Source organism: Dipodomys ordii, unplaced genomic scaffold, assembly GCF_000151885.1.
Source record: "Dipodomys ordii isolate 6190 unplaced genomic scaffold, Dord_2.0 Scaffold371, whole genome shotgun sequence".
Lineage (NCBI taxonomy): Eukaryota > Metazoa > Chordata > Mammalia > Rodentia > Heteromyidae > Dipodomys > Dipodomys ordii.
The window spans coordinates 264,234-270,442 of NW_012267587.1; the positions used below are offsets into that span (position 1 = coordinate 264,234).

Below are 6,209 nucleotides of genomic sequence, written 5' to 3' on the forward strand. Positions count from 1 at the left end.
TGAAAGACTTTCCACAAATGTTACATTCAAAAGGTTTCTCTTCTGTGTGTGTTCTCTGGTGGACAGTAAGCTTTGATTTCTGGGTGAAAGACTTTCCACAAATGTTACATTCAAAAGGTTTCTCATTTGTGTGTCTTCTCTGGTGGACAGTAAGGTATGCCTTACTGGTGAAAATCTCTCCACACATTTTACTTTCATATGGTTTATCTCTTGTGTGTGTTCTCTGAGGGACAACAGGGTATGTCTTCTCAGTGAAAGACCTTTTACATAGTTTATATTCTTCAACTACAGAAGACAAATGTGGACTATATACAGCACACATCTTACCAGGTTCACTGAAAACACTCATGTTCTGACACCCAGTGAGCTTTTCTGTCCTCATTCCTAAGGAGTTCCCATTATTCTTAATCAGTTCTGACTTATGTTTTGAGCCCAAAGTAAAACTTTTTATAAGTCTCACTTTTTCCTCCTCTGGGTTACTATTCATGACTGCTACTTCAGAGTGATATTTATTGTGACTTTCTTGACAGGTGCTAATCACATCCTCCATTTCTTGGACATCTAAAATGCATAACAGAAAAATAGACAAAAACATAAATAAGATCCACACATTCCTTCCTGTAAAGGTATTTTGTCACATTTTAACTCTTACATGATTTTCAAATACCACAGCATTGTTTCATGCAGAATATAAACTTTTCTCTGCAACTTACTAACTATGAATTTAGTCCTGACATTTTACAATGGAAAATAATGTTTTTCTGTATTTCAGATTTTTCTAGGATATATTTACTGTAATTATTCATCTATATACCCTTAATGGTTCCATTCTGAATCTCACTCTATGCCCAGCACAATTCATAAGATATTGTCCTGATCAGAGAATAGCAGTGCTACCATTCTCCTATTTTCCTCCTACCTGCATAATACTAGTTTAAAAGAAAATATGATCTCCTTTTGTACATTTTTATTGTCTTTTATCTTAAAGAATGACTTCTCTACAGGCAAAGAGAATTGCTAACATTAACTACACTGGCACACCAAATTCAGTTTGTCTCCACGTGAATTCTGGATTGAAAATTCCTTGAGACAAAGGATCACCTAGTTCTCTGCCACACATGACTCCGGGTCACTAGGAATACTATCGCTCTGTACAGCTCAAGATAAGCAGACCAACTGGGCTCTGGACCCATCATCACCATTCAAGATGCTTTAACTCACCTGTAAAATTCTTGTCTGAGGCTTCTCTTATCCATGGATCTGCACCTTGCTCCAGCATCACAATCAATTTAGGTTTAGGAACACAGTGCCCTGTGATTAAGAAATAGTGGAGAACTATTACTCTTGCTGGGTCATCATTAATGTAAGGTCGGAGACATCCTGTCCACAAGGTTGCTCCTAAATCTAGTTCCTCAATTGTTTTTGACGTGTTGGGGTCCAGTTGTGGGGTATGAACTCTGGGCTTGGGCACTGTCCGGCACATCTTCAGCTCAAGGCAAGCACTGTATCACATGAGCCACATCGGCAATATTTTCCTGCTTATGTGGTACTGAGGAAACGAACACAGGGCCTCATGCATGGAAGGCAATTCCTCTACCACTTAACCACCTTCCCAGCCCATGGTTTCTCAATTCTTAACAGCTGCATGGTGGAGTAGCATCCAGCTTTGGGTTTATTTTGCCAACTGTGTGGCTTGAACTCAGCTCATTTGCTAAAAGCTAGCATTCTACTAGTTTGAGTCTTGGCTACATTTCTAGTTTTTGAATGGTTAACTGGAGATAAGAGTCTCATGGTATTTTTCTACAGCTGCTGGTTTCAAATTGAAACCTTCAGATGTCAGCCTCTGGAGTATCTAGGATTCGTAGCTTGAAGCACTAAACCCTGTATCAGGTTTGGCTTACAAATACACACTTTCACCTACTGATTTCCAGAGCATACTGTCAGTAGTAATGTATGTTCTATTCTAGACTGTAGATCCACCTATAATAATTACCCAAGTCTGGGAAGTCAGTCTCCTGTTAGTGGATCATAGCTTAGAACTTTTGTCCAACTACTGATTTGCCTTCTTAAAGAATGAGAATAAAATTAGCTGTTGAGTTACATATAATGAAGTTGAAGTTTAACTTAGAAAAAAAATGACACTTCCCATGGCCTAGAATCATTTTTTTTTTTTAGAAAATGTAATGGTCCAAAGGCTTACACCTGTAATCCTACATTCAGGAGGTGAGATCAGAAGAGGCAGGATTGAAACCCACCTGGGCACAGAAACACAGAATATACCCCAAAACAAAAGCTAAAATAGAATTGTGGCTCAAGCACTAGTGTGAAAGACAAACAACACCAAGCTCTCAGACTCAAATTTGACTGGCTTTTATACTAGCAGTTTTTTACCTGGGAATGGACTGGAATCTTCTCCCTAAATAACATAAATAGTCTAATATCTACTAAAATAAAAGCACTTGATCTTCCAAGTAAAAATAACCTTTGCTCACCCAAGGACATGAGGTTGCTATAGGTCTCCAGCATTACATCTCTATGAAGGGTCCTCTGACCAGGATCCAGATCCTGCCACTCCTTCCAGGTGAAGTTCACAGCCACATCATCAAATGACATCAACTTCTGTAATGGTATATTTCCATGAAGAAATTAGACCTGGGTTATGAGAATTCCAACCTGGAATTTCATTATGCTGCAGGTATGCTTTGGTCTTACATAAAATGTTTGCAGCTAGCTTTGTTATCTATTCACTGGGAGAATTAAATACCAAACTAGAAATATTTGACAATACATAAACCTGGTCTTAAAATACACAGATTTGCAGGGTGCTAGTTGAGGCTGAGGTCTAAGGATCAAGGTTGAAGGCCAGCCTAGGCAGGAAAGTCCATGAGACACTTATCTCCAATAAACCACCAGAAAATGAAAGTAGCACTGTCACTCAAGTGGTAGCACTCACCTTACCCTAAAGAGCTGAGGGAAAACAACCAGACCCAGAATTCAAGCCCCAAGACCAATAAAAAATTACAGTGTCCATAATGCATGCAAACACATTTCTGCTGCTAGCAATAGAGACAAGATAAAAACTCTAAGGAGACAATATTCTGGCATGATAACATTAAGTCTAAGGAGGTGTCTGAAAAAGTTATATTATCATTTTTGATAAAATTTCAGTACGTACCATGGTTAAAATGAATTAAACCAATATTTTTCCTTCATTTACACATACTGCCTCACCATAAATCCTATTTAGACCTTCTATTAACAAGTACTCTCAAAAGCAAGCAGCACACGTTCAGGATTTCACATGGAATACAGAACATAGAACACTGCTAGATCTATGAAAAGCAGTGTCCACAAGAGTTCAGGCCCCACGACCAGACCCCCCCGCAAAAAAACAAAACAGTAACAGTACTCCAGAAAGTAACTAATGATTGATTAGGCCCTTAAAAGATTTAATTGAGTTCCCACATAACAATATCCGTGGTTTACCATGTTTGGTTTAAATACTAAATATTAAAATGTGGTCATAAATACCCTGATATTTCCTTCGTATGTAAATAAGAACTGCTACCATGAAATTTTGTAAACTTTGCCTACATTCTACAATACCAAATATAGGTGAGAGAAAAAAATGTTCCTTGACAAGGTTTTCATTTTAATAGGCCTTCATGGAAGGTGAAGGCAAATATCGGGAGGCTCAAGGAACACTCAAGATGACAAAAATGATCAATATGACCAATTGCTCAAATGCGTCACATATTCAAGTATGTCACAGTTTCAAGTAAGACCAAGACCATGAAGTGGTCCAAGAACTATATATGGGGAGTAATTTAAGTACATATAGGTTAATCATTCCTTAAGAACACATGAAGGTATGTATGACCACACAATTTCAGCAATTCCAGGAAAATTTTATTCAGATAGTTTAATGTTACTCATGAGGATGTGATCTGGTGGCAAACTATCCTTCACCTTCCATGAGAAGTAACCTGCTTGGTGTCATTACATCACATAACAGGTATGACAAGTGTGAATCAATTTTATGACAACACAAAACCTAGACATTCTGAAGCCAATCTGAATTCAACTTAGAATATAACCATTCAATCTGCTAAACCTACAAGCAATCTTTATCTGCTAATTTACAAGCCTTCTTTATCTGATTTATGAATATGTTCCGGAGGCTGAATCTGTGTGGTTGGTATTGTTGTTAATTCTTGGACATCTTTAGGTTCATATAATGGAATGGAAAACAAATGAAAAATAAAAAAATCAACTCACCAGAGATCCATTCATTCTGTCTTGCTGCTGACAATGAGCAGAAGATTCCGGAAGCATGACTGGTATATAACGGAAATGACACATTCAGAAATGAATCTGTGAGATTTTGACACAGAATTTCCTCTTGCAAATATGATATATAGGCTGGAAAACCGTAAACTTTTATTTTAATTTTTATTTATTTTTATCGTGAAAACGTAAAGCCTTCTTATAAGCAAAGAATCTTTAATTTCTCAGGCAGAGCATTAAAGTGTCCAATAAACACAAATCCAGTCCATTTCCTGATAGATAGATATTATTAAACCAACTAATTTCTATGTTTATGTAAACACTAAATTCGAAAAAATGAATATTCCCACTGAAATTATTAAATAATTGAAAGCAAAACCATATTTCCACTAAAAGTCATTCCTTATTACGAAATATATTTCAGGATATATGAACTGCTTTTTTTTCCTTTTTTTTTTTTTTTGCCAGTCATAGTGCCTGAACTCGGGGCCTGGACGCTGTTCCTCAGCTCTTCACCTCAAGGCTAATGCTCTACCACTTGAGCCACAGCACCACTTCCAGCTGTTTCTGCTTATGTGGTGCTGAGGAATCGAACCCAGGACCTCATACATGCAAGGCAATCACTCTACCACTGAGCCACCTTTCCAGCCCATGAACTGCTTTTTTAATACAAAAGTATCCTAGGCATCCATTATATTTTGTGTTCACCTCATTCATTTACATACTTAAACACCATGGAAAGCATGTATGATGTAACTCAGTAATTTTCACCAAAAGTTAGAGAAAAAAATGTATATAGAATGTATTTCTTATGTTATACTATTTCAATAATGGGTGTCTAATGGCACATTTCACTCTACCCATTGCACACATATGCAATGATTAGCAATTTGCCATTTAAAATGCTTTGGCCAAAGGGACATGAGTAAAGATGAGGTAAACCCAGGTTGGAGAAGTCCCTAACGTTCATTTCCCTAAACAGTCATATGAAGAACCTTGCTCATCCTAAAGATACAACATAAAATAATCGATATAGGCATGACACACCTGAAAGATAAGTAACACCTACAGAGCATACAACCTTGAGTAAGACATATTACCTCAAGTTTTCTTCTGTGAATTTTCATTTTAGGCCACATGTCCCAGACCAACACTTTCTGTACTACCAGGCACAATCAACTGATTAGAGCTAGCATTAGCAAATCCATAGATGGCACAAATATAAATTTGCATGATTACATACTAAAAAACACAATGTTAACAGGCTGAATAAATTAGCAAGAAGAGGATTAGGGATTACTACATGAATAGATACTTTCAGTCATAAGAATTACCCCACCATCCCAAACTACAGCCTCAGGTACCCTCTCAAACTATGCTCTGGCTTATTTCTCAATCCAGCATGTCACAATTCCTGGAAATTAGTTTAAATCTTGCAACAACACAAAGTGATTGAGAGTGGTATAGGAAAGAGTACCACGTGATTCTGGTGCTCAGGGAAGTAGCAACAATTTTTGTATAAGGCAAAGGAAGCTAGCAACATCTTCCCCTTCCTTGCTTTTCTGCTTCTTCCCTTTAGGACTTCTCAGAATTGACAAGGTCTGTCCATTTAGGATGGAGATTCCTATTCATAGGGTGCTCTGCTTCAAACATTGCTAGGCTTCATTCCTAAAAATACAGAACCAGCACTCACTACTCCAATATCCCATGTACAACTGTCTCTAGAAACAGGGTCAAACACAAACAAGTGTGAACTCAAGCCAGGAGATTAAAAACTCAAGCCAAACAGACTAAAATATCTCTAGGAGAAAAAACACAAAATCGCCAAATAAAACAATGCAAGAGGAATCAAGGCAGGCATACACCTCACAATTTCACTAGAATTCTTCTTGTACTCCTCTTACATCTGGAGAAAGCAAATA

At 37.4% G+C, this 6,209-nt stretch overlaps 1 pseudogene; it reads right to left on the minus strand.

Moving 5' to 3' along the window:
- Positions 1-5,446, minus strand: part of LOC106001699 — a 6,853-nt pseudogene extending 1,407 nt beyond the window's left edge.
- Between the last annotated feature and the right edge of the window lie 763 nt (positions 5,447-6,209).